Here is a 27,813-nt window from a genome sequence, read left to right as displayed (position 1 = left end):
CACAGAGTTTGAAATGCATTCCTTATTTCTAAGAGTGTTGAAAATCGATGGAAAAAAATATGAACCAGATAGACAGACAGTGAATATTTAACTATGATGAAGAAACCAATAATTCATGAGAGGTGAAGTTGTTCTTCCCTCAAGAATGAATAGTGTAAATTATGAAATATTTCTTTTGTGAAGCCAAAAGCATATTTATATCTTTCAACTACTTGTTTTACACTGCACTTAAAAGTTTTACATTTAAAACTACTTGAACTCCTCAGGTATATATAACATATGACAGATTACTTTTCTTCCCTTTTCCTAGTGATGTTGGTGGAAGAGAAAGGAACAAAAACTACATATTCTTTTTTTAAAGATATTATTTATTCATTTGAGAGAGCGCATACACCAAGCATGAGGAGCAGCAGAGGGAGAAGGAGAAGCTGGCTCCCTGAGGCGGGACTCGATCCCAGGACCCTGGGATCATGACCTGAGCCGAAGGCAGATGCTTAACCGACTGAACCACCAGACCCCGCAAAACTACATATTCTAAGCGATATTCTTAGAATAATTCTTAAAGAATTATTCTTAGAATAAGAAGTGAAGGCTCACGTAAATTTAAGAAAGCCATCCTCCTGGTTTTTCCAACCTGGCTCTAAAGTAAGGGATGGTCAGATACTGAATTTGGGCAATATTTTGTTTCTCTTTCATATTTTCAGTATTTAACTTATGTTGAATATTTAACATAAAATAATATGTGCACTGCCTGGATAAAAAAAGTAGTGTGGGTGTGTTTGCAATTCTTTAGGAGGAAGGTCTTTCTGTTGAGCTGCTCAAGTCACATGATGCTGGGTCACCAGGCAGCTGGTGAGTGAGAAGTAGAACCTGAGTCCCCCAGGCTGTAGCAAAGCCCTGGCTCTGGGGGCCGCAGTGAAATAGGACAGTACCCAGGTTTTATCAGTAGTGTTTTAGAACAGAGAGCTCCCTTGTAAACTTGTTGTATCTGGTCATAGATCCTACCTAAGTATAAAGACAACACCCCCCGCCCCCCTGGAGAAAACTAGTAGTTTCATTGTATCTGTTTCCACCTCTGGATGGTCTCCCTCACCCCCTCCTGAAGTAGGAAATATTGTTGGAGCATCTTTACCAACATAGGCTGCAGTCCTCAGAATAGGGGAAATGTTGCAAGGCATCGTTGTGGTTACAGATTTGGGGGGGGGGGAGGAAAGTGTATTTAAGTTTCCCCCCAGTTGTAGTCTCCTCGGGGACAGAAGTGTCTTGGCTTGAGCCACCTTTGCAAAAACAATCACAGCCACCCTCCCCCTTCATTCAAGCATAAAGCTGTGTTATTTCCTCACCTCCTAGATGCTTTACATCTAGGTGGTTTAAAAAAATCCAAAACAACCCTGATTGTACTCAGTCGAGAAACCAGGAAACCAAATATTACAAGAGGGTTTCCCTTCCCCGTGCAGTGTCACCGGAGGAGGCTGAGCGGTTGAAACGGGAGGAGCGGGGCGGGGAGGAAGGGAATCGCGCTCTGAACCCATGTGCGCACCGGAGCAGAGGGGCACCGGGGCTCTAACGATCGGAAAATGATGCAGCTCCAGGCAAATCCCAGAGCTTAAAACTCCATTCGTACATTCGCGCGACTTGGCGACAGAGAGGACAGTGGCACCAGCAGGTGCTTTAGGACTAGTCACAATGCGGAGATTTAACAAGGATCCTGGAACCGTTAGGCGCACCGTGTCTGCTGCAGGGAAGTAGCTGCATGTGCGGCATCCCCTTGACATCTGCCTCATTTCAATAATTTCCAGCCATTGAACCTCTGTCTGGATGAGCATTAGGAAACAGAGGCATGTTAGGATACTAATTTGAGTCTCTCTCCAGTTCGAGTTTCATGCTGGTGCTTATGGCTCAGTTGACGATTTTGAGGTCTGCGGCTTTCCATCCCTAAGACTAGACACGTCCCCACAGTATGTATCTCCCCGTATCTCAAGATGACAGGAGAGCCGTGGTGTCTTCCTCTTCCCGCTGTCAACTGTTAGCATTTACTGAGGGATGCAGACACCTCTCGGTGAAGAGGCCAGCTGAGACTGAGAGCCTCATTCATCGGAGGCTGTGTAGAGGTGGCCTGAAGTCTCTCCCAGGTGAGGAAATGCCCCTCAGTTATTACTTACCTGGATTTGAAACTGTGACCTTCTGGTCTGCTCCAGGCAAAGAACGAGAGTGCTCTGCAATTGATTTGCCAAAAGATACCACGAGCTGCTCCGAGTGGTCTGGAAGGAGTGGAACGTCTCACCTGCAGCTGAGACTAACCTTGGCATCTATCAGCTTGGCCAGTGCTTGGGTAGGAAACGTGTAGGGAGAAGAGCTGGTAGGAGTGAGTCAGATGAAGAGGCCAGACCAGGACCCTTAACACCTGCTTCAGTGTGGCCTCTCATTGCCCCCAAATCCATTCTTTGCCTCAGTGTGATCGATCCATTCGGAAGAATCTTGAATACTCACAGTCATCCTGCTTACCAATCTGTATTCACTAATGTCAGAGATCGGTCCATGTGATTCCCGAGCTTATTACATGGACAAGTTTCCCCAATGCTACTGGGCCTCTTCCTCAGGTCTCCTTTTCCTGACTACTGACTACTAACTCAATTTAAGATTACATTCTCTGATCCTTTACTTTCATTGCATTCACCCTGCAAAACTCATCCCCTTCACATTCTAGGATGTCTGGAGTCATGGAGGGCATTCCAAGACTGGGCATAAGATATGTTTGATGCTGTCTCTTTAATATGACTTGGTCCTTATTTGATCTGTGAAACTCCCTAGCATCCTCTCATGGTTATTGGGACCCAGGCATGGAGGGTTGGAACCTGCGTACATATTAATTGTCTGGCATTGCAGGGCTTTTCTCTCACCTGCATTCAGGCTGCCAACTCTGCGGTATGGTATTCAGTGCTTCACTGCATCACTGAGAAAAGAAATGGTAAATTAAGTAGATTTAAAAATTGCCCATTGAACTCACATCATTAAATAATTCTATAAGAAATTCATAAGCAGAGACACGTAGAAAGATTAAAATGCTATAAATTATGTGGGGGGAGTAGAGGGATATACACTTATTTTGCCCTTTGTTCTGGCCACAAAGCACCCACAGCTAGGCATCATTCTGCCCATGGTTTAACAATAAGTACCTGAAAGGAAGCATGACCCCTGAGTGCCCCCAAAAGGGGGATTACTGTAACAGCATTTAACCCATCTCTAGGAACTGATTTAACACCTCTGCGTCACTCGAGTTACACTTGTCCCAATCAGGCGATAAAGTTTCTTTTTTCCCTCTCACATTGTCTTTCTTGGTGCTTTGTCCTCCTCAATCCTCTCCTATCCAGCAGCAAGACAGTGGGAAAGAAATCATACTTATCTTGCATATAAGGCACTTTCTCCTCATTCACCCAGAAGGCTTCAGAAAGTTCTGTCCACACGTGGTCATTGGTATTTTTTTCTTCCATTATTGTAGGTCATTCCATCCTATCCCTTGGACAAGTGTTCATCCTAATTATGCTCACTTATTCTGTTTCTACTTGGTCTGTAAACTTCATGCAGGCAAGGACAGTTCTATTTTCAGACCATTGTACCTCAGTTCCTCAAACAGTGCTTGGTCCCAAAGCAGGGCCCTAGTTCTCCACAGCTGTGTCAAAGCTCTCCAAAATGTAGTTGCTTAAAGCAACAACAATTATCTTATTATCTTTCACTGGCTCTATGGGTCAGGAATTAACACCCCTGCCTAATTCCTAACCATGGTTCTCCATGGTTCTGCCCACGGTTCTGCCTCAAGCTCTCCTCTCCTATGCAGGTGCAGGAGGTCTAACAGCCAAGGAGGGGCTTTCTGAGCATCTTTTTCATTTACATTGAGAGGTCTCAGGGCCTCTCGATGTGGTCTCTCTTTGGCTAGTTGGGCTTCCTTATAGCATGGCTGTCTCAGGACAGGAGGATGACTAAATGACAATTGAAGACCCAGTATTCTGTGGGGCGCCTGGGTGGCTCAGTTGCTTAAGTATCTGATTCTTGATTGTGCTCAGGTCATGATCTCAGGGTCACAGGCTGGAGCTTGACATCAGGCTTCACATTCAGCTCAGAGTCTGCTCCAGATCTCCCTCCTCCCTCCTCTGTCGCTCCGCCTGCCTGCTCTCTCTCTAAAATAGACAAATGAAAAAAATTTTACTGACTTAGTGCTTTTTATTTTTTCTTAAATTTTATTTATTTTTTATTGATGATGGTATTTTTTAAATTTAAATTCAATTAATTAAAAATAAACACACATATTGTGATTTTTTAAAAGATTTTATTTATTTATTTGAGAGAGAGAACAGAAGCAGTGGGGGAGAGGCAGAGGGAGAAGTCAACTCCCCGCTAAGCAGGGAGCCCAAAGTGAGGTTCAATCTTGGACCTTGGGATCCAGACCTGAGCCAAAGGCAAACACCTAACCAACTGAGCCACCAAGGCACCCTCAATAAAATCTTGAAACAAAAAAAGACTGAGTCTTCCAACAGAAAGGCAGAAGCTATGAAGACCCTTCTGATCTAGGCACAGTAGTCACACAGTATCATTTCCACTGCATTTTCTTAGGTACAAGGGAGTCCCAAGCTTATCCAGATTCTAGGAGAGGGGAATTAGACTACTTCCATTGAAAGTGTGGTAAGGTTCTAGAAGAGTATTGGGAAATGTTGTGGCCATACTTGGAAAGTATAATCTGCTACAGAGAGTGCCCAAGTATTGTTTGCGAAACAAGTAAATAAATATTTTCTGAATGACTTCTCAGTCTCTCCTACTAGAGATTTCCTCTGACAGCAATTTTCAAAGGACTATATTTTCATTCCAATATTTCAAGATCTCCACTAGAAACTGCATCCTATTTGCAAATGACCCTTTGTATTTTTCTAATTTAGCTCTTCTATAGATTATCTTCATTAAACATTGGTTCTCAATCTTCTCTTCAGTCTAGGTGCTTTCTCCATCCAATTTCTCTATATTTTGTGGAGTTTCTATCATTTATCTTAAGGAAGAGTCTAGAAAATCCAATACATCCCCCTCACCTCAGCAGTATATCTCACTCTACTCACACTTTAATGAAAATCACTTAAGAAACGCCTGGGTGGCTCAGGGGTTGAGTGTCTGTTTTTGGCTCAGGGCATGATCCTGGGGTCCTGGGATCAAGTCCTGCATCGGGCTCCCTGCATGGAGCCTGCTTCTCCCTCTGCCTGTGTCTCTGTCTCTGTCTCTCTCTGTCTCTCATGAATAAATAAATAAATCTTTAAAAAAAGAAAAGAAAATCACTTAAATGTTTTATAAATTTCCTCTTGGTTCATAATTCTCAGGCTTCTCTTTTCATGCTTGACCTCTCCCAGGACATCCAATTGGTATCTCTGTTTATGTTTCCATAAGCTAACTAAACACAATTAATTAATTAATTCAAATTTAGCATAGCTGCACTAACTGATATTCTATATGTTTCTCTTCTTTATCCACTTCTCAAAGAAGACTGCTATGAGTAAGGATTGTTTGAGTTCTTGTACACCCAAGTTTGTAGCACTATTATACACAACAGCCAAAAACTAAAAGCAACCGAAATGTCCATCGATGAATGAATAAACAAAATGTGGTGTGTACATACAATGGAATTTTATGTGGCCTTAGAAAGAAAGGGAATTCCAACCTTTAGGATATGGATGAAGCTTGAGGACATTACGCTAAGCCAGTCACAAAAGGGCAAAGACTGTATGATTTCACTTATAAAAGGTTCCTAAAATAGTCAAATTCATTGAGCCAGAAAGTAGAATGGTGAGTTAGTGTTTAATGGGGATGGAGTTTCAGTTTTGCAAGATGAAACAGTTCAAGAGATAGATGGTGGTGAGAGTTGCATGACAATGTAAAAGTGCTTAATACCACTGAACTGTACACTCAAAAGTAGGATAGAAAATGTCATGTTATGTGTAATTGAACATACCTTAAAAATATATTTCTAAAGAATTGTTCAATTTCTTTACATTTTCCTGATCAAGATTTCATAAACCATATGCTTCTCTCAGCTTTTGTTTCTGGGAAAAAATACACAGGAAGTCCCCTCGGCTCTCTGTTTCAGGTCCATTTTGTTAAAAACCACCTATTCTAAAAGAGGAACCTGTCAATTTAATAAAAGTGTTTTCTGAAAGTATGATGGGTAATCTTCAGCACCTTTAGATAAGGACGTGGATACAAGTGATCTACCCAGGAGTAATGGCAGAAGAAGTGGTAGCATTGTGGGAAGTGAAGAAAGGTAATTCAGGGGGTACTCATGAGCAGGAGAATGCTGTAGGCATCTGAACTCAGATTTGCTGGAGTTCTCTGGTAATCTATGTAGAATATGCCTCAGAGCTATCCCTTGTCATCCCTCTGGTCCTTCATGCTGTTTCCAACACTTAGAGGGTTTCAATCTCCTATTTGGGTCTCTGCCCTCCCAACATCTGAGTAGACACTTTCTTTATTAAATAATCTCTGTTTGAAATACTCAGGATGAGACCAACTCAGTTAGTGCCAGCTCCTTCTCCACAGACATGCTGACCCTGATATCATCAACCCACTGAACCGATGACAGCATCCATCTCTCTGCAGACATCCTATAACATGAGAAAATTATTTACTTACTCTGCTTTATTTGTTCAATCTGCTGTGACTGGAGTTTTATTTTACCCCTAAAGAGTTCAAAAGACCATCTAAACAAGTTAGTCTAAAATGTTTACTGTACTTCACTTAATCATTTCTCTCCATCTATTTATTTATCTGTTTATTTTTAGCAGCACAGTAATAGACTATTCATTCTTTGGACAAGTATTTGCTTCCCAGTATGTCATATACTGTCCATCATGGAGTCAAGACTAAAAGAGAGATAGACATCCAAAGAGTTTATTTCTATTTCCAGTTCTTTTTGAAACAAACTGAGCTATTCTGTTCCATGTAAATTCACACTGTCTTGGAGCTAAGGCATGTTCTTCTTGTGGTCAATTACTGGAGCACAAGGGCCAACCCAAAGCCACACAAGCACATTTAAGGCTTATATCACATTTACTAACATTCCATTGACCAATGCAAGTCATGTGGCCACACCCAACACGAATGGGGCTGGAAAGGGGTTCTGTCTGCAGTAAAAGGGGGAAAAGAGTGCTGAAAAATAATTGTCAAACTATAACATACATCAGAATTCCCTGGATGGTTTGTTAAACTGGATTGCAGGGCCCCATCACCAGGGTTTCTGATTTGGTAGATCTAGAGTGGCCCCTGATAGTTTGCATTTCTAACAAATTCCTTAGTGATGCTGATGCTGCTTGTCCAGAACCTACACTTTGAGAATCACTGATCTAAGCTATCACAGTAGCCCTGTAATATGCCATGCCATGTCTAAAGGAAAGGGGTGATGGGAGGGTGTGACATGCAAAGGGATGAAAACAAAAATGGTTAAATAGGTCTTAGGAATAGTGTCTGTGAGAAAATGCAAAAAGAATCTTGGTTTCATTAACCTAAAGAAGGGCAACTAGAAGAGAACTTTATAACACTGTTCAGGTATGCTCTGGGATATGAGCAGCTGTTTTTCTGAGGACAGGAAAAGAATTACAGTGCACCGGGGTGATTCAAGGTAGCCACGAGCAAAAATGGCCCATCTGCAAGGCTGTAGGCATGCACACTAAGGACTCTTCGAAAATCAGAATTAGATCACTTAAAACATGAATCTCTCCTATAATTATTTGACTTTTGTCCCAAATGGGAGCAAAATTAGAACTGTCTCCCAGGGTCACTTTGGCCCTGTAATTTGGATCTCAGGATGAGAGAAAGAACAATAAGGAAGGAGATAGAGGTTGCTCTCCGGAGGAAAGAATGCCTTCCTCATTTGTAAGCACAATTAGAGAGGCCACCAATAGGTTTTTCATAACAGCAAACATTTTGTAATTTTGCCATCACCCCCAACATGTGATGACCCTCATTCTGTGAAGGTGACCTTTGGAGGAGACTGAGAAAAGCATAGATACAAAAGTCAGAAGACTTGTCTCTGAATCTGGGTTTGCCATATTTTTGTTGACTGGTTAATTACCTTCATCTTTCTGAGTTTCAGGTCTCTTGTCTGTAAAATGAGGATAATAACACCAATAGCAATAGGGTGTTGCAAGGATCCAAAGAGCTAATAAAGAAAAAATTACTTTGCAAACCATAAAGTGCTATTGGGATACTGGTTTGGGGTGATCTGAGAAACAGCAAGGGACACAAGGGCTACCTGCCCATCACAGGTGGCTGTGTTTCTGCATTTGGAATTGCTAGTGTGTTAGTAGGGGCATGGTCTGTACTCTGGACCTCAGGAGACGAAAGTACAGTCAATGGGATTGTTAAGGCACATTATGAACATCAGTCGGTACAAGACCCTTCTCTTGTTTTATTATTTTCCCTCTAACTCTATTCTCAACCATCTCCCTCTACTCAACCCCCCCACATTTGGTAAATATCCCTGATATACCTAAGTCTTTGAAATGCAGTATTTTTATTTGTATGTGTATCACATTGTGCTTTAGATCTCACCCTGTGGGGCACCTCGGTAGCTCAGTGGTTGAGCATCTGCCTATGGCTCAGGTCATGATCCCAGGTCCTGGGATCAAGTCCCACACGAGCACCCCACAGGGAACCTGCTTCTCCCTCTGCCTATGTCTCTGCCTCTCTCTGTGTGTTTCTCATGAATAAATAAATAAAATCTAAAAAAACCCTCACCCAGTGTTTTACTCAACACCATGTTTTTTTCAATCTATCCATTTAACATTATGTATCTCAAGTGACTCCTATACCAGTAATTGTTTTTTAATTAGATTCTTGACATAGCTAATAAACTTTTTATTTTCCCAATTAAAGATATAGGACAAACAAATATCTACCATCTACTCTTCCTATCATTTCATCAAAAAAAAAGGCATTTTAGCATCAAAAGTTTCTCAAGGATAGACTCTCAAGCTAAACGAGAGCTTTTATGCTGAGTGCATTTAGATCACCTAGATGTGCTCTTGCCTGTGGACCAGTGAAGCTTTATCATGGGCTGGGAACAGGACAGCATTGGAGCTCAGCGAAAATTAGCTATAACTTTTAATTGTATGGTAATGCTGTAGACATTGCCAGCCCAGAGGTGGTTTCATGGGAAGCTCCAAAGGCCCCAGACTTAGAAATGTCCTGTGCTTTGTAGAATGCACTCCTATCACCACTTTTCAATTCTTAATAATTTATACACACAAGGCCCTGCATTTTCACTTTGCTCTGGGCCTCAGTTCTGGGTGGGTCAGTCTCTGTCACAAACCCTTACCACTGCCACTGGAGCACAAACACAGCTACAGATAACAGGGAAACAAATGGAGGTTGCCATGTTCCCATAAAACTTCATTTACAAAGAAGCAGGCTCGAACTGGCCCATGGCCACAGTTTGCGGACCCCTGGCTTAGAGCACAGACTACAGAGTAGACCAGTCTAGGTTCAAATCTTGATGCCAGGATCTGTGAATATTTGACCCTCGGTCACTTACTTAAATTTTTCTTAACATTACTTGCTGCCATTTGTAAAAGTGCGATAGTAACAGAGAGCTATCTCCTGGGGCTACTGCCAGAATTAAGTGAGATGATATACACAAGGTACAAACTTGCTGAAAGCAAAACTATTCTCATTTCCCTTCTTATTCTTATTTTCCTCTGGCAAGGGCTCTAGCCCTATTCTGATGCCAGGTTATTTACATATTCCAACACTTCCACCACTCTAAGAACTTTCCAGAATACGTAGCAGGGGAAAGTGGAAGACTGTATTTGTTCCCCTTTTCCTCCTTTTCAAAGTGGACTTTTTTAGCTAAAATGAGCAACTGTTTTCCATAAACCAGAACACAGCCCACAAGCCATTGCTGCTAACTCTACATGATCCTTCATACAGGGTTCCAGAATTTTAGTGTCATGATGTGAAGTCTCAGTAAATTACCCCTGTGCTTGCTGGTAAGATGTACAAAAGCACATATATTCTACAGGCGAATATAGTTGCTTCTGCAGGTACACCTCCAATCTCAGGCCATCTGATGTTTGCATATGTTTCCTGGGGCATCAACCTTCTCTTCTGTCCATCATTAAAAGTAAGATGACAATTGGCTTCTTATCTAGTGTCTGTTTTATAGACACTGGATGTATATAAATGTATAATAAATTCATTTTACCCCTTTAGTTTCTTTATTTGATTTAAGCCTTCAGGTCATAGGCTTTGCATCACAGATGCAAAGACCCACCTCTGAGGGTCTAAAGGAAACTATAAATATTCTATGAAGAAAAAAATACCCACTTGTGTATGTGCATACACACACATAGACACACACCCAACATTTCAGGAGCTTATAAATCTTCTAAGGGCTGAGGCATAACCACTAAACATCTATGAGAATAGATAAAGAATTCCTACCCGAGGACTTCCAAAAGCTTTACTATTTAAGGTATCAGAATCATAAACCCATCTACCCTGGCCAGAGAAAACTGGAAGAATAGGTATATTTTTAAAAGTATGAATTAGGTAATATGAATTCCTAGAATCTTTGAGTCCTGTTAGGCTATGGGATGATGAATGAACACCTCATAGAAAAGAAGCACTTCAGCCATCCATTAGGATAGCTTTTCTTTCCCTCAGTGATAAGACCTATATGGATGGTTCTTCCGGTTACTTTCAGGGTAGTGAATTTTGCTTCAGGAAATGTGATTGATGTGGCTCTGCCTCCATGCACACATCATTAGTCTGTGGCGGGTAAGCTCAGATGGTCGGAGCTTCGTGCTAATGAGGCGAAGGTTAGGGGTTCAGTGCCCATGTGGGCCACTTAGCTTTTGTCTCATTCATGTCCCCAGACTACTCCCAACACAGGCCACCTGTCTTGAAAATGTATGTCTATGGTCAGAAAGAGGAGCCATGTAAAAGGGTCTGGATAGATGGCTGCAAATCTATCATGACTCTAGGAAATCAACCCCTTTATGAGTTCCTGGTGGTTTATGAGGAAACTTACTTTTATTTTAAAAGGACAGCAAGCATAATACTCAAGATGTGCATGGCCCGTGGATTTTGTGAATAACTGGTTAAATTTCCACTGAATTTTATATACTTGGAAAATATGTAATTGAATGACAATATATTAGACAAAATGGTGGTGAGGTGCCCTTCACTTTAAGTAAACTAAATGTAAATATTTACTCACATATAAAAGGGTAAGCACTCACTTTGCAGAAAATTCATTTCACAAAAAGCAAGCACAGATGTTCCTGAGTTATTTAATTGGCAGACCCTCAATTAACTGTTATTGAAATAATAGTTAAATTGAACCGAACTTCTCAGTCTCATATTTCTTTTCTAGAACAAAGCATATGTTTGTGTCCAAACTGTTCTCACTCACTGTGAGTAAAGTCACTAAGATCCAACACAAGCCAAAGGTCAGGAAAAGAGACTCAGGTACTCCCTGAACCCAGACTTTTCTTCTCCTGGGTCCACATGGAGTCAAATGGTATTATTTTAGCTCAGCTCAAATCCTGGTCCTTTCCTTACTGCATGGCTAGAGCACACAGCAAACCAGTCTTTCACTCTTCCCCAACACTGAGGATGAGTTTTTGGAGTTAGCTCCAGAGTACAAATGCCTGATTCAAAGCCCAAATCTACCATTTACAAGCTATGTGACTTTTAACTTCTGCCTCGGTCTTTTGGGGTTTGTTTGTTTTACCTATAAACTGAGAATAATAACTGGCTCATGGAATTGTTATGATGATATAAATCAGTGCATTTATAAAATGTTCTTCAACAGAGGCACCTGGCTGGCTCAGTCAATAGAGCATGCATCTCTTGATTTTGGGGTTGTGAGTTTGAGCTCCACATTGAATGAATTTAAAATAAATAAACAGAATGTTTAAAAAAAGCTTTTCAACAATTTTCTGGAATATAGCTGGACTTACTAAGTGTCAACTGCCATTATTATTATTATCATTATTATTATTTCTAGCATACAACTACTATTAATCATTATCATCATTTCTATACCTATACCATGGACTCTATAGGCAGACTATTAAGGTTTAAGTACTACAGCAAAACTTCCCAATCAAGTTACTTTGGACAAGTTAATCTATCCTCTAATTGGGTTTCCTAATCAGCAGAAAAGGTTTACTCACATGGAGTTAATGATAGTATCCACATAATAGGATTGGTGAGGATAAATTGCAACAAAGTGCTTAGAATAATGCCTGGCACATTGAATCGTTGATAAAAAGCAACTCCTATGTCATTCCTGTACTTAAAGTCATGTAATAGTTCTTCATCAAATGCAGCCATTTGTCCCAACTTTTTTGGAAACTAAAAAAATTTAACATAAAAAAACAAAATCATTGACCATCACAGAGCAGCTTTAAATACTCTAAATATTTGTGTGAGACTTCAGCAATATGGCACACCCAGCTGATGGGGAGAGATCTCTTCCTGATATTAACATATGAAAAAGATATAAAACGTTCTAATGCACAAGCAAATTCAAAAGAACAAAAGGAACTTTCTATGAGGAACTGGGCACTCAATGCAAAGCTAGAACAGACCCCATCATTGCTCACTGGAGTATATTTCCTAAAACAGACCTTAGGGTTTGGGACTGGGATTATGACACCCAAGTGGGACAGGTGGGGAAACCTTTCACCTGTACAAGGTCAAGAACTGGAATAAGCCATTTTGGGAAAGCCTGGGGTTGTGAAGAGTCATGTAGGCCATGAAAAGAAGAATTAAAACTCCATTAACCTGAAGAAATAGCAATGTAACTTTTCATCTGCCTTTAGGTATAGGAGAGAAAAAATTTTCCTGTACAAAATAAGACTTCAGGTTTATGTCATGAGTGTGTGTGGGGTCCAAATTTATATCTTTATCCTTGTACTATGGGAAAACCAAACTAAGAAACTAACATGAAAATTTCATCTATAATATGAGATACCAAGAAACCTGAAAAAAAAAAAAGAAAACTTCTTTGTAGGAACAGTTACACAACCCAGAAGGCATATGGACTCCCCCTCAGCAGAGATACTCTCAAAAAAAGATCCCATCAAAACACAAGAGAAAAAAGGTACTACATAAAATGGCTAAATGGATACAGAAACAATTCAACAATATGCTGCCTCCAGGAGACTCACTTTAGCCTTAAACTAGAGTGAAACTGAGTAAAAGGATGGGAAAAGACTTTCCAAATAACGGTCACTGAAAAAAGCAAGATAGCTATACTTATATCAGACAAAACAGACTTTAAACTAAAGATAGTAAAGAGAGACAAAGAAGGTTATTACATAATGAGAAAGGAGTAAATATATCAAGGAGATATAATGATTATAAATATTTATTCACCCAACATTGGAGCCCTAAATATACAAAACAAAAACTAACAGAGTTAAAAGTAGAAATAAACAGTAATACAATAAAAGTTTGAGATTTTCATACTGCACTCTCAACAATGGCTAGATCATCCAGACAGAGAATCAATAAAGCCATAGCAGATTTAAACAACACAACACTATACACCAAACGGACCCAACAGCCATATATAGAACATCTTATTCAACAAGAGCAAAATACATATTCTTCTCAAGTGCACATGCAACATTTTCTAGAATAGACCATATGTTAGGCTACAAGATAAGTTTTAGGAAATGCAAGAAGACTGAAATCATAGAGTATCTTCTCTGACACAATGGCACGAAACTAGAAATCAATAACGAAGAAAACTGAAAGATTCACAATATGTGAAAATTCAATGACATTGTCTTGACCCATCAATGAATCAAAGAAGAAATTACAGGGAAATTAAAAATTTTCTTGAGGTAAATGAAGATGGAAACCCAACAGAGCAGAATTTGTGGGACACAGCAAAAGCTGTTCTAAGAGGGAAGTTCATAGCAATAAACACCTACATTATGAAGCAAGAAAGATTCCAAATAAGCAACTTAACTCAACACCTTAGGAACTAGAAGAAGAACAACAGGGACCAAAGTTAGCAGAAGAAAGGAAATAATAAAGAATATAGCAAAACTAAATAAAATAGAGAACAGGGGAATGATAAACAAGATCGAGAAATCTAAGAGTTGGTTCTTTGAAAAGTTAAACAAAACTGACAAACATTTACCTAGACTAACCAAAGTAAAAAGAGAATAGAATTAATTCTATTAGTTAATATAATGAAAGAAAAGAAATAACTATAGATATAGAGAAAGCATTCAACAAAATCAAAATTCATTCATGATAAAAAAAAAACTCAACAAATTAGAACATGTCTCAACATAATAAAGGCTATATATGACAAGTCTATAGCTAACTTCATAATTAATGGTGAAAGAATTAAAATCTTTTTCTCTATCTATTATCAGGAGCAAGACAAGAGCACCCACTCTTACCACTACTATTCAACATAGTGCTAAAAGTCCTATCCAAAGCAATGAGGCAAGAAAAAAACAAAAAATATCAGAATTGGAAAGGAAGAAGTAAAATTTTCTCTATTTGCAGATGATATGATTTTATATATAGAAAATCCTAAAGACTCAACGAAAGGTGTTAGATTTAATCATTGAATTCAGTAGTTATAGGATACAAAATTAACATACAAAACTCAGTAGCATTCTTATATAATAATAAAATTTCTGAAAAAATAAATTGATCTCATTTACAAAAGATCAAAAACAATAAAATAATTAGGAATTAATTTAACTAAAGAGATGAAAGAACTCAATTCTAAAAACTGTTAGGCTTTGATGAAAGAAATTGAAGAAGACCAAATAAATGGAAGAATATTTCATTCTTACAGTTGGAATAATTAATATTGTTAAAATGTCACTATGACTGAAAGCCACCTACAGATTCAATGCAATCCCAAGATTCTAATAGCATTTTTTTAAGATTTATTTATTTTAGAAAGAGAATGTGTACGTGAGCTGGGGGAGGGGCAGAGAGAGAGAGAGAATCTCAAGCAGAAAACCTGCAGGGCACAGAGCCTGATGTAGAGCTTGATTCCAGGACCCTGAGATCATAACCTGAGCTGAAATCAAGAATCAGCCACTTAACTGACTGAGCCACCCAGGAGCCCTTCTAATGGCATTTTTTACAGAAGCAGAAAGTATAATTCTAAAATTCATGTGAAACTACAAAAGATCCCAAATAGCCAAGAAAATCCTGAGAAAGCAAAACTAAGCAGGAAATGTCACACTCCCTGACTGCACACCATTTTATAAAGCTACAGTCATCAAAAAAAGTATAGCACCAGCATGAAGACTGACAAACTTGACCAATGGAACACAGACAAGAACCCAGAAACAAGCCCAAACATATACAGTCAGCTAATTTTGGTAAGATAACCAAGAATATTTGACGGAGAATAGATAGTTTCTAATAGTAATAATTGGACATTCACAAGTAAAACAATGTAACCAGACCAGATCTTGGACCCAGATCTTGCACCACTCAAAAACTGAACTCAAAATGTATTAAAGAGGGGATCCCTGGGTGGCTCAGTGGTTTTGCACCTGCCTTTGGCCCAGGGCGTGATCCTGGAGTCCCGGGATCGGGTCCCGCGTTGGGCTCCCGGCATGGAGCCTGCTTCTCTCTCTGCCTGTGTCTCTGCCTCTCTCTCTCTCTCTCTCTCTCTCTGTCTATCATAAATAAATAAAAATAAATCTTGTTAAAAAATGTATTAAAGACTTAAATGTAAGCCGAAACCAAAAGCTCCTAGAACAAAATTCCCTAATAGAGGTTTGGATAATGATTTGGGGATATGATACCTAAAACACAAGTAATAAAACCAATAAACAAGTGGGACCACATTAAATTGCAAACTCCTTCACAGCACAGGAAACCATCCACAAAGTAAACAGACAACCTATGGAATGGACAAAGATATTTGGAAACCGTATATCCGGTAACTGGTTAAAATCCAAAACATATCAAGAACTCCTACAACTCAAAAAAAAAAAAAAAAAAAAAAAACCAAAAAAAACAACTCTATTAACAAAACGGGCAAAGGACCTGAATAGACATTTCTCCAAAGAACATATACACAGATGGTCAACAGGCACATGAAAAGATGCTCCACATCACTATCATCAGGGAAATGCCAATTAAAACCACAATGAGGTACTGCGCCACGCCTGTTAGAATGGCCATCATCAAAAAGGTAAGAGATAACAAATGCTGGTAAGGATGTAGAGAAAGGGAAACCCTTGTGCATTGCTGGTGTGATTGCAAATCGGTGCGGCCGCTGTGGAAAGCGTTCTGGAGAATCCTCAGAAAATTAAAAACAGAACTCTATGATCCAGCAATTCCACATCTGAGAATATATGCAAAGGCAATTAAAACACTAATTCAAAAAGATATCTGCACCTTCATGTTCATAGCAGCATGATTTAAAAAAAAAATTCTTAAAAACTCCTTAAGTATCTGCTGATGGATGAATGGGTAAAGGAGTTGTGGGATATATATATATGTATATATATAGCAATATTTTCCGGCCATAATGCAACAAGGCAATCTCACCATTTGCAAGCATATGGGTGGATTTTGAGGATATATTACTAATTGAAATAAGTCAGAGACAAATACTATAAGATCTCACTTATATGTGAAATCTGGGGGGAAAAAAAGCAAAACAAAAAAACTGACTCACAGAAAAAGAGAGCAGACTGATGGTTATCAGAAGTGAGGAGTGGGAGGAAGGGGAATTGCAGGAAAAGGTATGAACCTCCAGCTGTACGACAAGCAAGTACCAGGGATGTGCATGATGTCTAAAATTAACACTGCTGCTGTATGATATATAAGAAAGTTGTTAAGAGAGTAAATCCTGGACATTCTCATCATAAAGAGAAAATATTTTTTTCTTCTTTCTTTTCTTTTCATTGTATCTCTGTAAGAAGCTGGAGGTTGGCTGAACCTATTGTGATTATCACTTCACAGTGCATGTAAATCAAACAATCATGCCTTCACACTTACATAGGGATGCGTGTCCATTATTTTTCAATAAAACTGGAAAAGAATTTAAAAACAGAAAAACAACAACAAAAGAAAATTCTCCAAAATGCAAACCACAAAATATTGTTTATCATCAGAGGGAAAAAAAAAGTGAAGAAAGAGATGAGGGAAAACCAACCTTCCTCCCCTTAGCCTCAGAATGTCAGCAGAAACTGGGAAGGAGCCTTTTATAACACAGATAATTCAGAGCAAAAAATCTCCTGTCAGGATGGGGACAGCCTCTGGGCTGAACAGAGCAACAAGTTGACCTCACCTCCGTGGCCTTACTGCTCCACAGGTGAATGGGGCCTGAAATAAAGGTATAAATTATCAGCACAGCACATGGGGGCTTAGCCCGCCAGTGCCCTCCATTAACCTTAGACCCTCCTCTGCCTACAATCACCATGCGGAAAAAAAGGTCCCCTGTGTGGCCCAGCTGAAGGTAAAGCAAATGTTTCACCGACTTTTGAATTAAGAAAGAAAAAAAAATCTTAACTGTGGCATAGAAAAGACATAGCAATTTAGGGTTGGGTTGTTTCCTATGGAAGGTGCATGGTGTGTGTGCGTATGTGTGTGTGTGTGTGTGTGTGTGTATTTATCCCTCCTCTATTTTTCCCCTTTAAAAAAAAATAATTGTTAAGTTTTTCAACATTGTGGCCTTAGGAGGTAATTTGCTAAATAGGACAAAATTAGCTGATTTTTGGACCATTTAAAAGAACATTTCTTTTGAAAGCATATAAAATGTATTAAAGCAATCTTCGAAGTCTTTACCCCTGCTTGAGATTTTAATTTACTCCAAGCTAATAAATTATCCCCCTTCTCAGGAGCTATTGAAAAATTTCAGTTAAATCCTTTTTAAATTTTAATGTGTTCAATTGAATCCCGAGCAATTTAGACACACACACTCACAGCTTGGGGTGGTCAGCTCACCAAGGCAAGACTGAAAAGGGGTCAGATTAACTCGAACCCCTCCGCCCCCTGGGATTACCAAGGTGGTATTAACGAAGGCGATTTCTCCCCCCACATACAGGTCTGATTGTTGGATAATTACTTTTCCACAACAGCATTTAACAAATGCCCCATTTGAAGGCCAAGACCATTTTCTCTCCAGCTGGAGGAAGCTGCAGTAAAGGCAGGAGGAGGTGGAGGGAGGTGGGGGAGCAAGGACCGAAGGATCAGGAAGCCCGGGAGCTCTGATCAGAGACCCAAGCGGTGCCTTGGATCCGGGTGCCTTTGGTTGCAGAGTTTGCCAAGAACACAAAGGCTCACTTCATCTCAGGCAGGGCTCTGCATTACTTCTGCACACTTACCAGAAATATTTTTTCAGACTATCAATTATTATATTTGAACGTTGCATCCTGGCTCTGGGGAGCCCTTAGCAAGCTGTAGCAAAAATCAATCCGGTTTTACAACTTTTACCTTGGCAGAGCTCCAGGCCTTTATCTACGTTACCCGGTAATTTAAAGATGCCATATCTCTTTCAGTGGCACGGAAGCATTCCTAAGTATGACATGTCCTTGATAACAACAATAATGTTTTAAAGTTTGCACTGTTTCACCCTGGTAGGGTTAACTCGGGTGGAAGTTGCGAGGATCACCTCGGTGATTCCCACTTGTCCATAATAATCATTACAGCAGCGGTTAGCAAGACTAATAGTTTTGTTTCTCGTTGCTTCCCCTTTGCATCCTGTCTGTTATCTACGGAAGCAGCCACGAGCGCTAATTTTATTTGATCAGGTAGGAGAACCTAGTGCGCCTTGTAAATCACAAATTGGGAATCAAGTCTGAGCCCCGGTTTAGAACAAACTCGAAGTCTGAGCTAGGATGTGAACATATGACCTTCTACAGCTTGCCTCTCTCATTTGCACAGTTGGGGGGCAGGTACCGGGCATAGAGCATCACCTGCCCGTTAGCTAGGTGCACGTTTGTGGGGATGGAAGGAAGGACACTGTGGCTGGCACCATGAGAGAAGCCTGTGTCCCAAGAGCCAGGGTGGCCTGGATTTAAGAGGACACGGTGGTGTTGCTCAGAGAAACGTTTACTACTACGTCTCAAAAGCCAGGACATTTGGGCTGCAGCTGCTGCTCTTGGATACGCCAGAGTTGGTGTAAATGACAGAAGTGATTGGCAAATCCTAAGCTGTAGAGCATCTGTGATGGAACAGAAATAAAGGAGGAAGCCTTACCTTACAGCTGCATTCTGAAGAGACTGGAATGTGGAGGTGTTTGAGAAGCACCCAGCGCCTCACGTCTCTAGTGAATCAGCGTGGAGAGATAAACCAGTGAGCAGATACTGCTGGTTTTCAGATTTCTTATTCTGTACGTGTAGTTCCAAATGTGCTTGATCTGGTTTCTGCACATCGCATTTCCGCAAGTTCCTTCAGAGCATTTGACCAGAGAGGCTGCCAGGACCTTCTGCCTCAACATGAGCAGGTCTCCATACAATGATTCGGTAGCCACGGTTGCTGTGGAATCAAATTTAAACAGACATTAAATGAAAGATAAATACTCAGAGCCTAAAATAAAAAAAAAAAAATCCAGCAAACTATGAAGCGGATAATTCTCCCATCTACCATTCCTTCCTTCCTTCTTCCATCTACCCATTCTGGTTCTCAGTTATAATTGGTGATACCAGGTGAAAAAAATAAAGTTCATCTGAAAGATTTCTCCTTTCATTTCAAAGAGATTTAACATTTTGTGGTTGTTTTGTTTTGCTTTTGGCCTTTTATGGGTTTTTCTGCCCACTTTTATTTTGCAATAACTATAGGTTCACAGGAAATTGCAGAGATAGCATGGCAATCTGGTGTACCCTTCATCCAGTTTCCCCCAGTGGTTACCCCTTATCACAATATTTATATTATAATTATACCATAATATCAAAACTAGGAAGTTGATATTGGTGAGACATATATAAATGTGTATATATATGAGATATATATATGCCGTTTTATGTTCTTTTATCACATTGTAATTCCATATTCATATAATCACCTGCTTCTCCTTTGCTATCATATATATCTGCCCCTTTCTCCCACCAGCCATAAATCCTGACTGACGACGTCTCATTTACTTTTCTCTATCATGTTGTCATAGCAAGAATATTATATAATGAGATCATGCAATAGATGACGATATTGCGACCTTGGATTTTTTTCACTCAGCATAATGCTCTGGAAATCCACCCAAGTTGTTGCATATATCAATAGTCTGCTCTTTTCCATGTAGTAGTATCCCATGAAATGGATTTACCACAGTTTATTTAAACATTCGGTTACTGAGGGATGTCTTGGATGTTTTTAGTTCTGCAATATTACAAATAAAGCTGTTATGAACAACATGTACAGTTTTGTATGGACATAAATTCAAATTCTTATTTCTCTGGAATAAATGCCTAGGACTGCCATTGCTGGGTCATATGGTAAGCATATTTTCACTTTTAAATATACTGCCAATTTTCACAGTGGCTCTATCATTTCACATTTTACATTACAGCATCAGGGTGTGAGGACTCTAGTTTCTCTGCATCCTCGTGAGCATTTGATATTTTCGTGCTTTTTATTCTAGCTGTTGTAATAAGTGTCTAGTGATATCTCATCAGGGTATTTACTTACATTTCCCTAATGTCTAAAGATACTGAACAGCTTTGCATGGGCTTATTTGCCATCCGTTTATCCTCTTTGGTGAAATGACTCTTCATGAATTCATCCCATTTTATAATTGGATTGTTTGTTTGTTTGTTTAATATTTCATTTTAAGAGGAGACACCATGACCAAGTGCAATTCATTCCATGAATATGAGACCTGTTCAGTATTCAAAAGTCAATTAATGTAATCCACCCTATCAACAGGCTAACGAGGAAAAAGCCACAAGATTGTATCAATGTTTGCAGAAAAATTATTTAACAATTCCAGCACTGTGTGTCATATAAACTTTCAGGAAAAAAAAAAGAGAAATAAAGGACGTCCTTATCTTGGCAAACATATTTTTAAAACCTACAGCTAATGTAACACTTAGTGGTGAAAGACTGAATGCTTTCCCCTATGATTGCTAACAAGTCAAGAATGTCTGATCCGTCATCATGCTGGGAGTCCAGCCAGCACAAAAAAAAAGCAGGAAAGAGAAATCAAATGCATGTAGATCAGAAAGGAAGAAATAAAACTGCTCCTATTTGCAGATGACTTAATGGCCTACATATTCCATATTCTCATGGGATATACAAAATCACTTTGAGAACCATTTAGAATAAATGGGTTCAGCAAGGCCATGTGTTGTATACGTATCTTGTCTTTTGTATTGATCTTTTTAAAGACCTGACATTCTTCTGCTTTCAGTTTCATTTATTTCTGTTATCTTTAGCATCTCCATTCATTCTCCTGCTTCCCTGGAGCTTATGCTGTTCTTTTCTTTTAGATTCTTGAAGTAGAAGCTTGATTTCTTAGATTGAGATATTTTTCTCTTATCTAATGTCATTATTTAATGCTATAAATTTCCCTCTTGGCACTGTTTTAGCTGTTCCCACAAATTTTGTTGTGTTGTATTTTAATTTTCACTCAATTCAATGCATTTGTTTTCAGTTTTCTTGGAGATATCCTCTTCGATCCATGACTTATGTGACATGTGTAGTTCCCAGCTATTAAGAGATTTGTGCATTATCTTTCTCTTATTAATTTCTAGTTTGACTTCCTTGTGAGCAGAGAACACCCTCCTTATGATTTCAGTTCTTTGAAACTTTTGAGATTTGCTTTCTAGCCAGGATATGGTTTTCCTTCTATACGTGCCATGGACACTTAAAAAATACATGTATTCTGCTATTGTTGTATGAAGTGTTCTATAAATGCCAATTGGATCCCTTTGATTGATGGTTTTGTTCAGTTATTCCACATTGTTTCTAATTTTCTGTATAGTTATATAAATTACTGAGAGCAGGTTTTGAAGTCTCCAACCATAATCATGAATATATGTTATGCAGTTCTGTTTTCTGATACTGATGCATTTAATGCTACTACCATGTCTTCTTGGTGGATTGATATTTAATCATTTTAATCATTATGTGTCCCTCTCCCTGGTCAATGTTTTTTAAGATTTTATTAATTTATTCATGAGAGAGAGAGACAGGCAGAGAGACAGAGACACAGGCAGAGGGAGAAGCAGGCTCCATGCAGGGAGCCCGACATAGGACTCAATCCCGGGTCTTCAGGATCACACCCTGGGCTGAAGACGGTGCTACACTGCTGAGCCACCTGGGCTGCCCCTTGGTCAATTTTCTTACTCTTAAATCTACTTATCTGACGATTGGTATATCCACTTATACATCTTTTTTTTATTTAAGTTTGCATGGCATACCTTTTCCATACTTTTAATTCAGCTTCTATATGTCATTATATTTGATGTGTTTCCCATGAGAGGCATACAGTTGGGTTATGTTTTTATAAATATGCCAACTTTTATGTTTAATTTGTGTAGTTAGATTGTACACATTTAACATATTTACTGATCCAGTTAGGTTTCAGTCTGCCATTTTATGTTTCATTTTCTGTTTGTTCTCTGTGTCTTATTTTTGTTTTCTTCTTCCTGCCTTTTGATGGATTACCTGAACTTTTTTTTTTTTTTTTTTGAGAATTCCATTCTGGTCCATCTGAAGCAATTTTAGGTATATAGTATTACATCATTTTTTTTAGTGGGTGCTTTGCATTTTACTGTATATATAACTTATCAAAGCCTTTCTGCGACTTCAATAATACAAATGTTAAATATTTTATTATGGTTGCACACATCCCCAAGACTCTGGGGTTTTGAGGGTTTTCTTTTTCATACCTATTTTTTTCTGTTTTTCAGCTTGAGTAATACCTATGTATCTATTTTTAAGAACAATAAATGTCTCTGTCCATCTGCTGTTGAGTTTAACCCTACTCACTGAATTTTTTATTAAAGTTATTATGTTTTTCAATTCTAAAATATCCATTTGGTTCTTCTCTAGATCTTCCCTTCCCCACCACCCTCCATGCTGAGATTTTCTACTTTCATTTACTTCAGTCATGCTTGTAATTCTTCGTTGAAGTATTTTTATGCCGTCTGCTTTACAAATAATTCTGATCAAATAATTCTGACAACCATGTCATCCCTGCACTGGGAAATTTTCATTCTCTTTTGTCTTTCATTTTGTAATCTTTCTGGTATTTATTATAATAAGTGATCTCCATTTGAAACCTGGGAATTGTGGATATTAGAAGACTTTTCTTATTTAAATCTCATAATTTCGAGGTACTTGGGTGGCTCAGTGATTGAGTGTCTGCCTTCAGTTCAGGTGATGATCCCATGGTCCTGGGATCAAGTTCCGCATCAGGCTTCCCGCAGGGAGCCTGCTTCTCCTATGCCTATGTCTCTGACTCTATGTGTCTCTCATGAATAAACAAATAAAATCTTTTTAAAAAATCTCATGATTTCAAAGGCCTTTTCTAACACCACTCTGGTGCAGGAAAGGGAAGCACACCTCATTTCTGTAGGTGGTGTGGAAGTCCAGGTTCCCTACTTAGCCCCCTTTACCACAGGAGGGAGGAAGGGCTCATTTTTACTGCTGCAAAGGAGGGAGTTCAGGCTTTTCACCAGGCTTCTGCTGTCACCACCCTGTTTACAGAGGCCCTATCCCCACATGTTCTCCATGGACACTAAATAAGTCTGGGGGAATAACCTTGTTTCTGCTGAGTGGTGGCACAAGTCCCAATGCTCCACCAGGCCTCCTAATACCATCCAGAGAGCAGAGGAAGGGGACCTCCTTACTGCCAGGTGCAGTCAAGGTGCTGCAAGCTGTCTCCACTGACAATGCATGGGGTAGGGGTCATCACATAGGAAAGGGAGTGTGCGTGAGAGGAGCATATGCATTACCACCCAATGGATGAGAATGCTAGCTCCCCTTGTCCTTGTCCGATGCAACCAGAGGCAGAGTGGGCTTGAGATATCTTGCTACACCTCATAAGAGTGAAAGGAGGGATGGCACCACAGATTTTCTATGATGTTTGTCAAGAGCAGAACTTTTATTGTATAAAAGATTTCTGTTGCACTAAGCTGGGTGGCCCCTTTTTCCCTGTCCTTTGGACTGTGTCCACTGGCATTTCCAGATTGCTGGCCTTCCCTGTATCCTGTCCAGGATACATAAGACAGAAAAAAACCCAGGAAACCCAGTGACATGTCATTTCTCAGTTGCCATCGCCCCCAGCCCACCTGCCTTCTCTCCATGTAGCAAGAGGAACCGTGAAAAGTTTATCTACTCCATCTTCCAGGAAGCAGAAGTCTTTTGATGTCCTCTCAAATTATTATTTAGTTTCAAGATAACTTTTTCCCATGACAGTTCTATGACTGGATTCATTAATGGACAAATGAGTTATTTTTTCAGGTATTGAACTTTACCACATAAGTAGCATTTGTGTTCATTAAAATTTGAAAGCAAATATAAACAACAAATAGTCCTGATGATAACTGCCTCATTTTAATATTTATGTAGAAGCTGCTGCATCATAAATATTGAGTTATGCTATTATCCCTGTCTATCCTGGCTTTTAATAAATGTAAAATCTGGCAAATATTACTACATCTATTCCTTAGTTAGCTTTGAACTTAAGAATAGAAAATATATTCCCTTATTAAAATTTGAAAAATGTCTATTTCTACAGATCCTATTTACCTATCTCTTTACCACTACCAAAATATTCTCCCAGACTTGCCCTATCTTCATCATTTTTGTAAATGCAGATAAATATAAAATTATTCACATACCTTTTAGCTATGAAAAAGCAATGAAATAAGTTGTTTTCTCATCTGCTCAGGGGTTCTTTTTTAACTATGTGGAAAAGAGAAGAAGCTGAAACTTAAAAGATAGGGAAAAATACAGGGGTAAGTCTAGGCCAAAGGAGGGTGATAGCAAGGGGAAGGAGGGAGAGAAGCAGGAGTGGAGGAAGAGAAGAACTGGACAGAGAGGAGTGAATATTAGAGAATCAGGAAGGATGATCTGGCATCATCTGAGGCCAGATTAAAACCTGTCTTGATGTTGGGACCCAGAATTTAAATGTCCATCAGCGGATGAATGGATAAAGAATATGTGGAATATATACACCACTGCATATTACTCAGCCCTGAGAAAGAAGGAAATCCGGTCATTTGAACCAACATGGAAAGACTTTGAGGACATTATGCTAAAGTAAGATAAGTCAAAGGAAGACAAATCACTTATATGTGGAATCTAAGAAAACTGAACTTGTAAAAACAAAGAGTACAATGATGAGTACCAAGGACTGGGGAGATGCTCAAGGGTGCAAATATGTAACTAGTAGATAAATACATTCTAGGGGAATAATGCAAAATATAGTAACCGTAGTCAACAATACTGAATTTGAAATTTCAAAATTGTGAATAGACAAAATTGTAACTGTTCTCAACAGGAAAAAGAAATGATAATCACATGAAGCCATGAAGGTGCTAGCCAACACTGCTGTAGTAATCACATTGCAATATAGAAATGTATCAAACGAACTTCCTGTACACCTTAAACCTACACAATGTTATATGTCAATTATAACTCAATCTTCAAAAATTAAGCAAAAATAAGTAAAAAAGGAACCTTCCAAATCTAAAGTTCTAAATGATTAATTCTTTCCCACTGATAGCTCCAGGTTAGACCCAAAACAAAGTTTGAATCAACCTACGTGCTGCTATATGGGAAACCTGCATATCAATAGCTCTGAATGATGACCTCCCCAGGGACAGAGGGACGATGCCATCAGTAGGAAGCTGGCACAATATCTGACTCATATCAAACCACAATACATGCTGACTGGATAAAGTCCATTGGAGGGACTGTGCCCTTAATGGGCCCTCGGAGCCAATACCTCCTAAAGGGCGTAGCCCTTTGGAGGCTCCAGGAGAAAATACAGATCATTTAAACACAAACACATGAGAAGCATGAATGCCAACATATACAGTCAAATGTAGTTATTCTAATCAGCAAATTCAGGAATAATATTTCAAACTTCTCTCCAATAAGAGCTTGGTGATGGTGATTGCTGAGAATTGTAGAAATACGTTTCAGCTCAGGGAGAGCTGGAATCGTTTTATAAAGGCTACCAATGTGCTCTGTGGAGAAGGATCCTGTGACAGGAACAGGAAGCAGAGTCATAGGGAAAGTGAGGGGAAGGGGGGAGCAGAACACCGTAGCCTGTCATAAATGCAAGGTCTTTGCGATGAGGAGAGTTGTCACTTGCAGAATATACACATTAAGATCACACTCTGATTTGTCTGTTATGATTGGTGAAGGCAGTATAGTGTTGTGTTGAAGGCTCTGGAGCCAAACTACACAGATTCAAATCTGGATGCCACCATTAACCAGCCATGTGACCATGGGCAATACTTACACAATCTCGCCATGCATCAGTTCCTTTAAGACCTAGGGAGAATGGTGGAACCATTGTAAGTGCCTCAAAAATGTGTGAGAACTTAATGATTTCAGTTTAGAAAGCACAAACAGATAATAAGCACATATTTTTTCATTTGTTATTATTACGTCTGAGTAGTTCCCTAGAGTGTTCATCATGTCTTTGGGCAAAAGTATAACTCTAATTAGACTTGTTCAGAAAGGAGAGAGAATGGGCAACAAAATCGGGTGACAGATTTCTCCTCCAGCACACGGGCCTCACCCAACAGCCATGGATCCCTACTGCTCCCAAGACCATCTTCTTGTAAAGGAACAAACCAGAGAAGTTGCGGATCAGACAGGCAAACACCAGATGCCGTAGGCTGCTCATCGTGGGCCGTCTGGGGCTGTGTCTGGCCACATCCTCAGATAGTACGGGGACAGCTGTGCCACAGAGCCACCCTCACCCCATTCCCTGGGCGCTCTCAGTGGCAGGCCAGCCTGGCATCCCTGTACCTGCCAGGGGGAGTGTGAGAGGACCCCAACCTCCTCAGTGGCAGGCCATGGACAATCTTCTGCTTGTTTTTCTCCCTACATAAAACACTGAGCCCTGGCATCATAAATGAGAAAAAAGTCAATAGCATGGAGCATGGTGCTAACAAGGCCAAGGGCTTAAGTCTTAAGTTCACAAATGCTTTAATTAGCTTTGCTCAGAATCGGCAGACTGTTCGAAAGACCCTGCCAGCCTTGTTGCAAGTGCGTTTAGGGATAACCTATCACCATTGCCAGAAAGACCTTCAGCAGCTCAGACCAAGCACTGCCACCCTGAAGAGAAGCAGGTCAATGCCAGTGTGATGTGTGCCTTTATCATCCTGCAGTGTGTAATAGCGGCCTGTCCTGTTTGCTCACCATCAGCACACTTAGCCCTGGTTCTTGGGCTCTACATTTACTGAATACTTGTTACACAGAAGGCACAGTGCTACTATCTCTAGAGCTACAAAATCAAATAAGAAAGAGAAAAGGGAGGACGAGGAGGGGAAAAGAGGGGAAAAGAATGGGAATAGAGGAAGGAGGAAATGGGAAGAAGGAAAGAACGGCAAGGAGGAGGGAGAAAAGGAAAGTTTACCACCTCCCCGTATTCCAATGACTGTTTTTTTTTTTTTTTAATTATGTTATCTCACTTAATCCTTGCCGAGACCTAATGGGTAGAAGATGCCACATCCATTTTATACACGAGAGAGCAAGGCTCAGGTAACTCACAGTTTGGAAGAAGAGGAGAATGAGGAGGATACACCAAACTTTCAATGCTATTTTTCTCTGCCTGTTGGAGCTTGAAGTGGTGATAGAAGGAGTTCT

The 27,813-nt window shown here is 39.7% G+C and overlaps 1 long non-coding RNA gene across 1 annotated transcript; it reads right to left on the bottom strand.

Annotated features, from left to right (window-relative positions):
- Positions 1–421: 421 nt before the first annotated feature.
- Positions 422–27,813, bottom strand: LOC112669834 (uncharacterized). The gene is made up of 3 exons (XR_003142594.3): positions 27,718–27,813; positions 19,243–19,521; positions 422–2,953 (listed from the first exon to the last, which is right to left on the bottom strand). It is a non-coding gene; the product is annotated as an uncharacterized LOC112669834 (long non-coding RNA).

The sequence above is a fragment of the Canis lupus genome, chromosome 10 (genome assembly GCF_003254725.2).
Source record: "Canis lupus dingo isolate Sandy chromosome 10, ASM325472v2, whole genome shotgun sequence".
In the NCBI taxonomy this organism is placed as follows: domain Eukaryota; kingdom Metazoa; phylum Chordata; class Mammalia; order Carnivora; family Canidae; genus Canis; species Canis lupus.
Note: the sequence above shows the minus strand (reverse complement) of the source record. Positions and strands in the feature narration are given on the sequence as shown.